At 42.3% G+C, this 11,950-nt stretch overlaps 1 protein-coding gene across 2 annotated transcripts in view; it reads right to left on the bottom strand.

Annotated features, from left to right (window-relative positions):
* NCKAP5 (NCK associated protein 5) overlaps positions 1-11,950 on the bottom strand; it is a 797,038-nt gene that overhangs the window by 9,397 nt on the left and 775,691 nt on the right. The gene's annotated exons all lie outside the window — the stretch shown is intronic.

The following is an 11,950-nucleotide window of genomic DNA, read 5'->3' as shown; positions in this document are numbered from 1 at the left end:
TTTGGTAGACCATTTAAGGGTCACAGTACACTATGGCACCCAACCTATTAGGCACTTTACAACAGCCAATAAGAGTCCAATGGGACTGCAAGGTAAGGTTCATCCAGAAACACAGATATTTGCAGATGTTAGAATGTTCACTCTCTTCGTGTTTAAACTATTCATCTCCGAATGCAATCCATGTTACAGTTTTAGGGCTGATCAGCCTTTACTTCGGATGTAGTTATTCCCCAAGGATATGTGACATAGTGAGTCCTGGAGCCAGGGCAACTCAGAATCAGCACCGATTTATTGATCCTTGTTCTAGAGAGAAGATTCCTTGGTGAGAATTTTTCTGAAGATTTAGGAACATTGAGCTTTCCATTCTGTGTCATATTCTAGTTTATTGTGACAATTGTAAAGATACCCTTATTCCTCATTACCTAGTAAGCACGGGGGGGTTCTAGGACGGAAGGATGTGCTAGTTGGGAGAATGCCAGTGGAAATCTGCTTTCATTCTGGATTCTATCCCTTGCTCTGCCACAGTATGACTATGACACTCATTACTTCAACTCTGTACCCAGATCTTAATGAATATTTATATAGAGATTATGCTGCTCTTGCCATGTCATTTATTTATTTACCTATTTACTCAACAGATATGTATTCAGCATCTACTATGTTCTAGATAGTATTCTAGACACGGGGGGTTAGAGTGGTATATGAGACAAAAGCTACTGCTCACATGGAATATACATTTAAAAAATTCTTTAGGGGCGCCTGGGTGGCTCAGTCGGTTAAGCATCTGCCTTCGGCTCAGGTCATGATCCCAGGGTCCTGGGATCGAGCCCCGCATCGGGCTCCCTGCTCGGCGGGGAGCCTGCTTCTCCCTCTCTCTCTGCTGCTCCCCCTGCTTGTGCTCTATCCCCCCCCCTCTCTCAAATAATAAAATCTTAAAAAAAAAATTAAAAAAAAATTCTTTAATATGATATCAATATAGAACAAAGCTTCAGATATTTTAGGAGATGAATCCTTGAGAAATGAGTTGGAATAATCTATCCAGCCTGCTCTTTGGTTCTAATAATGGCACTTAGAACACACACATCTTGTCAATCTCAAAGTTGTGGATATGCCCCTTTTGCCCCAATTCTGTTTTTGAATTAATGCCCTCGACTTGCTTAGCTTCTTTTGGTCTTCTTCCCTTCTTCATCTGTAACAGCATTTGGGCAAATGTTTCTCGTAGGTTAACTAATTACTATTTCCATTCACCTTTCTTAACCTCTCTGGCCCTAGTTATCTCTTAAATTCAACATGCTTAAATGAGAATTTTTTCTCTTTCCTCTAATTCCATGTTGCTGCCGATAATAACCAAGTTTTAGAATTTGATCCTTTTTTTTTTAGTTATTCAGAGCTGCTCATTCTGTTTCTATAATAACTCACCCACAGGATCTTTTTTTCTCTGAATTCCTGGCCTAAACAGCCAGTCTGTCCATTTGACTCAGATATAGGCTATTTTCATATCAATGTCCCACTTCTCAATTAGATCACACACTTCTTGAAGCCGTGGACGAATTTTATCCTGCTTCCTTTCTCAGATTCTTGACACTGTATCTTGTATCTCTTGGAGATGATATTCACTGCATATCAATAAAAGCAGTCCCTATTAGATCTGCTTTCACTGCATCATTTCCTCTGGAGCTCAGAGACTTGACCGAGTTTTCTGTCATGTCTGCTTTTCCCTGACGAAGAGACATATAAAATAAGGTATCACCCGACGTGTGATAGCACAGCCCCGACATACCAGCAGGGGTACGTCCTCTCGGATCCCAGGTTAGCATCCAGAACCAGGGCGACCTTGGCATTAATGGACGTCTGACTATGGTCTACTTTGGCAAAAGCAATTCCTATCTTTGTCAAGAGCAGAGACAGTGTGCACTCACATACTATGGCCATCCTGGTCGGGCAGCTGGGCGCTGAGTCATCCCCTTTCTTCAGCACCCCCCCAGTGGGCGTGGCCAGCAGTTGAGTGAGGCGTCAGCTGCCATCACTTCCTGGAAGTCCAGGAACAATAGCCAAGACAATGAACCTGCTCAGGGGGTGAAACGTTATTAAAAAGAGCAAGCCCATGATAGATGGCACAGACATTGGCTCTGTCCTTTTCTTAAGTGCTTCCTTCAGCCGGCCTCACCTCATCTGAGCCAAGTGGCAGGCAGTGTGCTCAAATTTAGTTTCTTATCTCCTTAAGACAGGGGTGGGGGGGAGGTTGGTGAGGTGATGACATGACAGTGATGATATTCTTAGGGGCAGCAACAAGGCTGACTGTGCAGGCGATAAACTCACCAATATTACTGGGTATATCAAATCATGAAATCAAACCGTAGGGAGATTAAATTAGAGGTCACTTAGTACAAAATTCTAGTACTGGGCAGCACGCAATGCTTTTTGTTCTCTCTCTGCCACCTGTAATATACTCAGTTGGCAAACTGACTACTGCATTATAAAAGGTATTCTCTTCATAAGCCACCTAGGCTGGCTCAATGCTACTTTATGAGGTTTAATTCAGCTATCCACTACAATAAAAAATAAACTTTATTTTTGTCTCACATGCACAGAACAATTTAATTTTTAAAGTGATGTAAAAGCCAAAGGCGCCTTGCTCCGAACGAAGCATGTTTGCCCCACACAGCTGCGTAAACACAACGCGATCGCGGTGAGAATTAAATGTGGATCAACAAAATCAATAGTTAATTGTGTGACTCAGGGTCTTTCATTTCAGATCCAATCTGTAAAGAAGGTCCAGGGGATGTTTGTTTTGATTTTCTTAAGATATTATTTAAAACCTTTCTGTCAGGCAGAAGAGTTTACCAGGTCTTCACATCATTTCCCTAACTTATTTGGCTTGTGAGCAGTCAAGGTCGTACTGACCGGTGGGCCTCTCCAGTCTCCACCTTCAAGTTCAGTGTCTTTATCAGCCAAGCTGCCCCATTCGGGGTATCTGGCTGGCACTAATGCCACACAAACTTCACTGCAGAAAATAGCTCACCATAATAGGTGTCTCGGTACCAGATGTGGCTGCATTAGTTGTACTGTGAACTACCTTTTGGTCTATTTCACCACTACCCACAGCGTATAGCAGTTAGATGACCACCTTTGCCCCCACCCGCATCGGTAAAATATTCTGTGCTGTGAAGATGCACGATTTTGTGACATGGCAAGAACATGTGAGGTGAGCCCGTATGGACAGATATGCTATCTGTTCCAACAATCTAACAGGGACCAGTGGGAGGGGGTGCGGCTTGAATAGAACCTACAAAAAGTCATCCAGTCTCATTAGCCCAAATGGATGAGAAGGGAAGGCCTCCTTTGCAAAGGGAATAGCACAATAACATCCAGAAGACCACAGGGGTAACAGATGGACCGCCTTGACCCTTGTTATATTACGGCAGAGCTAAAAATGTAATGTTTGAACTTCTTTTCCCTTTAAAGTGTAACCTTTCATATAATAAGTTAAGCCTTGCTCGCTCTTACATATTGTTAGAAGCCTTCATCCATTTTGGGGACTGAAGGCAAAATAATTCTTGATATAATGAATCATTTTTCTTTTTCCAGCTTGTCCAGAAATCCCATGATTATTTTGCTGTTGCAGACAATGACCTTCTCAAAGGAGGCCTATCAAACGTTCAAGATAAATAATGAGAGGGTCTCTTTTTCCTGCCTCAAGGAAAAAATTGCACGGAGGGAAGATGTTTGTGAAAGCCTCAATATGTTCATTCCAGGAAGGGCAGCAGCAAGCTCCAAGTGAAATGGAGAAGTGCACGTATTTCTGTGCGACCAGCACCCCCATTCAGCAGGCCTCCCAGCAGCATCCTTGGAGGGACCTTGGGGCAGCCACCTCAGCTCTTCCCCCGGTAACGCGGGAATCAAGTGATTCCCTGGTGACAGGCAGAGCGTATTTTAAGCCTCTTGACTTGAGAGCAAGTTAACTAAAGGAAAGGAAGCTCTGGTTAATGCCTTCTTCCAATGATATAGAAAAACATCATTCAGATTTAGTAGGTCCAGGAGCTAAGATTCATCATAAAGAACTCCCCCCTTCCTCCCACATCCCCATCTTCCCACCAAGCAGCAGGTACTCAAAGGGTGAAAGGAGCCTTTGTTTTCTCTCCCCATGGAAGCAAGGCCTTACAAACTAGGTAGAGAGCTGCAGTTGAAATAGCAACTTTCCTATGATTCGAGCACTTTGGGGATGAATGGGAATATAGGCCAGCTTCTCGGGGGCAAGGGTCATCTGTCTACCCTTCTGTGGCTCCTGTAGTTAAGTCTCTGTGGACAGCTGAAGACCCAGACCTTAACTTCAGGAGTAGGTACAAGACCTTCCCATATATGCCTCTCAGTCTCCTTCATATCTTTTGTTGAAATTCCTCCCTTTCTCCATAGATGGCTGAGGGATGGCCTGGTTCTAGACCAGGGGAAGAAAATTCATTGTCGAAGCACAGGAACTGATATAATGACAAATGCATGGGTGGTGTGAGTGGGTAGTGGGGACTGTGGTGAACGGCAGAGCACCCCCTCACCTCAGATAAATAAATAAATCTTTAAAAAAAAAGTTTTCACAATGAAGATCCTGTGAATTTCCATAGACTTGCATTGCACCTGTCACTGCCTGGCATACCACTTCCTTCTATCATTTTTTTTTTAATGTACAGGATTTAGGTCAATATCTAGGAATATGGCAGGTCCAGTAGTCTGTGTTTTTTCCATGTCAAAATGAAAAGCCAGTGATGAACTAGAAAGACATTTCAAAGACACAGGGTTCCCTATGGAAAGGGGAAGAAGAACAGGGAGGAGAGAAAGAAAGTTCTCTATTCCCAGGCAAGCTCAGGAATCAATGTGTTCAACCAGGCAGTATCCAGTGGCAACGTAGGGGCAAGGGTAAAAAAGCAATCTCAAAAGTAATCAGGATACAAATGATCCAGGGCTTTAAAGATAAAATCGAAACCGCTCAGCAACACCTTGAAAACAAGCCAGTAAGCATGCAGATAAGTATCAAGCACATTATTTAGCTAGTCAGCTGAGGATGGCAACCGGCTGAATTCTGAGCCCAGGCAGTTAGTATCTCTGTGTTCTGGCTCACATATCTTCCTCTCTCCAGAATGTCCTCCCCACCTTTCCATGCCAGCCAATACCCATTCATCTCTGGAGACTTGGACAGAGGAAAATATCCTACGAATTCTTTTCTGGCCAGAGCCTTGACCACTGTCCCTTTCATTCTCCCTTCATTCCCTGTGCAGACGTTATCATGGCATCATTAAGCCTTGGCTGTGTATAGTGGTGGCCATGGCTCAGTCTCCCGTGGAAGCTATGACCCTCTTTATCTTTTCATTGTGCCCAGAACATCCCTGGACATAGGAGGTCCAGAAATGTTAGTGAAATAAAGGCAGGGTGCTAATTATATTTCTTATTTACTGGTCATCTTTCTTTTCTATAACATTTCCTTATCTATTACCTAATGCCCTTTATTGCCTTTGAAAATGATTGAGCCCCAAGGATAAGATGCTGTACTGTCTGGTAGGGAACATTCATTTATTTCCGGAGGGGTAGTTGATGGTCTAATCACCCAGAAGACACTTACGTTTCCTTTATTTAGAAAGTGGAGACAGTAACTTCCCCAGTAAGTAAACAGGAAAGTAGATTTTGACTTTGGAAAAGTTTAATTAACATACAATTTTCAAGGAGCATTTCTATTGCCACAAACCAAGCTCCTTGAGATAACCAGCACTAAGGACCTCAAGGTTACAGATGAAAACATATGAAATAAGTGAGGATTATATCATCTAGCAATTGGAAGACTGAATATGTCAGTGAGGCTTTTTAAGTATCCAAATAGTTTAATGTAGCAGAGAAAAAAAATCCTCATTGTGCACAAAATGAGGGAATTTCCTCAGAATGAAGTTTTGAGAATACTGTGAATTTCAAGAATACTGATGTCCTTGGGGCGCCTGGGTGGCTCAGTCAGTTAAGTGGCTGCTTTCGGCTCAGGTCATGATCCTGGGGTCTTGGGATCGAGCCCCACATCTGGCTCCCTGCTCAGCAGAGAGCCTGTTTCTCCCTCTCCATCTGCCTGTCACTCTGCCTACTTGTGCTCTCTCTCTGTCAAATAAATAAATAAAATCTTTAACAAAAAAAAAAAAAAAAAAGAATACCGATGTCCTTAAAGAATACAAGAGATTTTGGAGAGCCCTGGAGTGACCGCATCCCTTAGATGCAGGACGGAGTGACACCCTAGGGTCACCTCAGGAGCTGCTTGGCCTGGGCTGTGTTCTTAGACACACAGAGTGAAATGCCATGCCGCAGAAGCAGACCAATGTCACGGATAGCAATTTTTCACACATCAGAACTAGCGTCGGCTATAGTAGAGTGGATGGGGGATAATTCTCTCTTCCTCAACTCTGTGAAGACCCAGAGCTCCAGTGAGTTAAATGTGAGTGGGCTGGTGTTTCTCTTTGCTGGAGTCAGTGCATACGGTTTCTCTGTCGTGTGTATCTACAGTTCTCTTAAGTGACTGGAAAAAGTACTTTTCCTTCAATCACTGTTCAAGAAGTCTCTGGCAAACTGTCCCTTAAATATTTCTGTTGCGTGATAGCAAAGGATTACTTAAAGCCTATTCCAAAGGCTGTCCCCTATTGGAAGCCAGCTAGCAAAAAGAATTTAAGTCCAGGCCTGCTATGCATGGATACGTACACACACACACACACACACGCACGCACGTGCACGCACATGCCCTTCTGATGCTTTCAAGGGAAGGCTACAGAAATGTCATTTGGAGCAAAGGGGAAAAAAATAAATCACCCCTCACAAAAATGTTTAAATGCATTTTGGTCTCTTGGTCAGGGCCAATAAAGATCTCTTGCTGTGAGCCAGCTCAAATGGAAATGTGGTGAAGGATGTTATACTTTATGTGGTCTGAATGTGATTAGTGATTAGCACCGGGAGCCTCAGTCAGCTGGGGAATAGCAATCAGGGTTTCTCTCCTACAACCCTGAAGGGCTACAAACACAACTGGCTTCCATCCCATACGATGATGGGATATTAACTGAAAACCTAATTAATCTGTGAATGAATTATGGCCTAAGAAATACACTGTTTTATAATCAATTTTAAGTGAGTCCCTAACAGAAGATAAGAGGAAGAAAAAGCTATAAAATTATAAGAGGTTGGTACATTCTGTTCACTATGACGGATGATTTTGAGGGAGATAATTTTACAATCCATCAAATTTTTGTCATTTCAAAAATCATGCCTCCCAATGTATGCTGTAAATTAATTTAAAAATTTACATATTCATTAAAAATCGCATTGAAAACAGCAGGAAGTGAGTCCCATTTGAATAATAAAATAACTTGTTATTCCACTAGAGATAAAAAACAAAAAGAATTAAAAGATTTTTATTTGGTGGTAATAATAACATAAATTGCTATCTGAATTAGTTAAACCAAGAATTTATATTCACCAGAGGCATAGATGAAGTATTACAGATAATCCCCCAAATTCTCATTTTGGGTGGATGAAGAAGGTCTTACAACACATAAAAGCCCTGGGAAGAAAAACAGGAAGGTGCCGCCCATGGCCCTTAGCCTGCTGGGTGTGTGTGTCTGAAACAGAGCTACCATCACCCAGGGTGGGGGAGGTGGTTTGCAGACAGGAAAACCCATGGCTTGGCTTGGGTGGAAGAACACGGGACTTATTAAAAACAAAAACAAAAACAACTCTATCTTTTACTTTGCAAAGTCTATCTGGCCGAATTTCCTATAAAAAATGGAAGGCTTGCCTGAGGTACAGAACTTTCCAGATGTCTGCGTTAGCCTCGACTGCTGAGGGGCTGGTCACCAGCAGGGGTTGATTCCAGAACACCGGAGACATAATTGGAAGGGCACAGAATGGTAATTAGAGAGCGAAGCCATGCTACATCTGAGTGAACACAACCATTCGCTCTAGATTAACCTCATAATAGACTGTCGGCTCAAAGATCTGGCCCCACTATATGAACAGCCCGGACTCATCTAGAGAATGATGAAAGGGTCAAAGGGAACAGAGGGGGTGTGTGGCACCATGTGGACTCGCTAGTACAATGTATAATCCACTGGACAGAATAGACACAGGGGACGTTCTCTTCAAATTGCAGAGAGAGAAAAGGGAATGAGAATACCTATTTTCCATGAACTTCGGTTTCTTCTTGGCTCTTTCCTTCCTCAGGGGATGCATGATAGGCTACTACCATTATCTCTGAGACAACAAGAGGTCCCTTTATGAGGTAGTATAGGTGAGGTGCTTGGCTCACACGTCCTCTGCTCTGGGGGAGTTCAGGGAGTCAGAAGATTGGGCCACCTGGGTGGCTCAGTCAGTGAAGTGGCTGACTCTTGGTTTCGGCTCAGGTCATGATCTCAGGGTTGTGAGACCGAGCCCTGCATGGGGCTCCCTGCTCAGCGCCAGCTCTGCTTGAGATTCTTTGCCCCGTCCTCTCCATCCCCCTCTCCCCCTCCCCTCCGCTTGCACACGAGCTCTCTCTCTAAAATAAATAAAATCTTAAAAAAAAAAAAGTCAGACGCTTAACTGATTGAGCCACCCAGGCGCCCCAGTATATAGAAACTTTAAGTTATCTTTGACTCCCCTCTTTCTCTCATACCCACATCCACCAGTTTTCTGATAAATTGCCTGTTTGTGCTCTCTAAATTGTAAAGCTCTCCTTTTCCTTGCTTTGCTCCGCACCCTAGGGAACCACATTTTCCAGGCTCCCTCTTTCTCTGGCTTCTGGAGAGATTCGGCTAATGGCAAGCAGTGGCAGAAGACTTGATGGCAGGAGGGTGGGTAGAAAACGAGGCGTTTCTTCCCTTCCCTGTGACCTGTGGGGTTCCAGGAAGCAGCTGCTTCTCTAAGGCTCTATCTCCTGTCACATAGCCCCTCCCACCCATGGTTCTATTTCCCATCTGATGGCCCAGCTGCTGGGCTTTAAGGACACCTTCTGCTATTGTCCCCCTAACCCTGGGGAATGACTGTCACCTCCTGCTTCTACTAATCTCTGGATCGCCTGACTGTTCCCTGGAGAGCTCAGTTATTCCATTATTTAAGCAAGCAATTCCCTGTATTAAAGTCTGCCTATAGAAAGACTTAGAATGGTTCCTGTTCCATGCTAGACTCTAGCCAATACAATCATCTAATTCTGTTTGCTCTGCTTTTAAAACATATCCTGAAACAAATAATACAATATATGTTAAAAAAAAAAAAAAAGAAGAAGAAGATAGCAGGAGGGGAGGAATGAAGGGGGGGATATCGGAGGGGGAGATGAACCATGAGAGACAATGGACTCTGAAAAACAAACTGAGGGTTCTAGAGGGGAGGGCAGTGGGAGGATGGGTTAGCCTGGTGATGGGTATTAAAGAGGGCACGTTCTGCATGGAGCACTGGGTGTTATACGCAAACAATGTATCATGGAACACTACATCAAAAACTAATGATGTAATGTATGGTGATTAACATAACAATAAAAAATTTTAAAAAAAGAAATGAGAAAACATATCGTAAATCCAATCATTCTCCACCATTTGTTTTCTCTTCCCATGCGAGGGCAGGACACCATCATCTCCTGCCTGGAAGACCACAGGGGTTTCTGAGTGTTCTGAGGACTTCTACTCTCCTCTCGCAGTAGCCGAATGTCCACAGCATGCCTTAACAGCCGTTAATCAGATCCCATCACTCCCCTGTTCAAAATCCTCCAATGGTTTCCCTTTGCCAAGACTGAAACCTAAGGTTACTGCCACATCTACAGGGTCCTATGTAATTGGCTCCTGGATTCTTTTTTTTTTTTTTTTATGTTATGTTGATCACCATACATTACATCATTAGTTTTTGATGTAGTGTTCCATGATTCATTGCTTGCGTATAACACCCAGTGCTCCATGCAGAACGTGCCCTCTTTATTTTTTTTATTTTATTTATTTATTTATTTATTTTTATTCTTATGTTAATCCCCATACATTACATCATTAGTTTTAGATGAAGTGTTCCATGATTCATTGTTTGTGCATAACACCAAGTGCTCCATGCAGAATGTGCCCTCCTCAATACCCACCACCAGGCTAACCCATCCTCCCAACCCCCTCCCCTCTAGAACCATGTTTGTTTTTCAGAGTCCATGGCTCCTGGATTCTTGTCCACCCTAATTTCCTTCCTCTCTTCTCTGCTCCAGCCATAATGGTCTGGGGACCCATTAAGCATGTTCCTACCTCAGGGCCTTTGCACTTACTTTAATCTCTGCTGATATGCTCCTCCTTCAAAGAGTCACATTTCAATGTTTCACTTCATTCAACCCTCTTCAAATGTCCCCTCTTCAGATAGACTTATCCAATCATTCTCTTTGAAGCAGTACCCTCCTTATTTCCTCTCTGGTCATCCTGCTGCATTTTTTAGTAACATAAATCAGTACTTGACATTATATTACATTTTGTTTATTATCTGTCTTCTCTTTAAAACATAAGATCTATACAGGCAGGGACTTTGCCTTTTGTATTTTTAATTTGCTTTATTTTCCGTGCCTAGAACATTACCTATTAAATAGTATGAACTTTATAAATATTCTTGAATCAATGAATATAAATGATAAGCCTATATCAGACTGTGGAAAACAAGTAACACAAAGGAATAATTAGTTGTATTATTTAGAACATGAAGAAACATATAAACACTTTTCTAATTAAATCATCTGCATGGAAACTCACTGCAAACCAGGGCATTGCTTGGTAGTTAAGATATAAGCTAAGTTAGTGAGAGGACTGTAGCCAGGGACAAAGTCCTCAGATTTTATTCTTTACCATGTTCACAAGCCTGGATCTGTCCTTGTTGGGCACCTTTCCTTGGGACCTATGTTTAGTGCACTTGCAGAGGATGTGGGAATCCTTTGAAATTTGCATGTGTGAAAGGGAACCAGACAGTTTGTAGGTAAAATCCTTTTATTATACAAAAGGATTATATAAAATAAATTATATGAAATAAAATAAAAAATAATTATATAAATTATAAAAAACAAAAAAATATATATATCTGAGATGTCTAGGGTTATTGTCCTACCAACAACTTCTTCTGGCCAGGAATTATAGCTAGAAATGACCTCTTATGTAAGGGATAGGATATTGACAAATCCTAAGAACTTAGTAGGTCAAAGCTGATTTCTTCCAACTCAAGTCAAAAGTCTTAGTAATTACTCTAGACTATCATCTTTTGCTTTGGGGCCTTGAGTATTCTCATGGGTTGATGTGTCCCCTAAAAAGATAGGCTAGCCGCTCATCCCCGTGAATGTGACTTTATTTGGAAATATAGTCTTTGTAGATGTAATTCAGATGTAAATTAAGAGGGGTCATGCTGGAATAAGATGGGTCCTCCATCCAGTAGGACTAGTGTCCTTATAAGAAGAGGAGGAGAGATACAGAGGCAGAAATACTCAGAGGGAAGAAGATGTGAAGAGATACAGGGAAACACACACACAGAGGGAAATGCCATGTGAAGATATAGACACACACAGAGGGAATGCAGCCCTTGATATTGAGACCAAGCGAGTGTCGTGCACCTGCAAGAGAAGGAATCCTAAGGACTGTTGGCAAACACCAGAAGCTAGGAGAGCACAGAGGGCTCGCTGACATCCTGATCTCAGACTTCTGGCCTCCAGAACTGTGAAAGAATGCATTTTTGTTGTTTTAAGCCCCCCAGTTTGTGGTACTTCATTATACTGCAATAGCCCTAGGAGACTAATACAGATAGATACTCTCTAGAATACCTATTATCATCAACAGAAGCCATTTTAAGGCATTAAAATTCCATTCCAGGTTTTATAAATACATGGTTATTAGTTTAGTTTTGTTTTTTTTTTAACTGATGAGAAGAAGGAAAGCAAGCTTTTTTTGGTCATTTTTTTCCTTTTTTTTAA

The sequence above is a fragment of the Leptonychotes weddellii genome, chromosome 3 (genome assembly GCF_054177405.1).
Source record: "Leptonychotes weddellii isolate Sample4059 chromosome 3, ASM5417740v2, whole genome shotgun sequence".
NCBI lineage: Eukaryota > Metazoa > Chordata > Mammalia > Carnivora > Phocidae > Leptonychotes > Leptonychotes weddellii.
The sequence above is the reverse complement of the archived record's forward strand: the minus strand, read 5'-3'. Positions and strand labels throughout refer to the sequence as shown.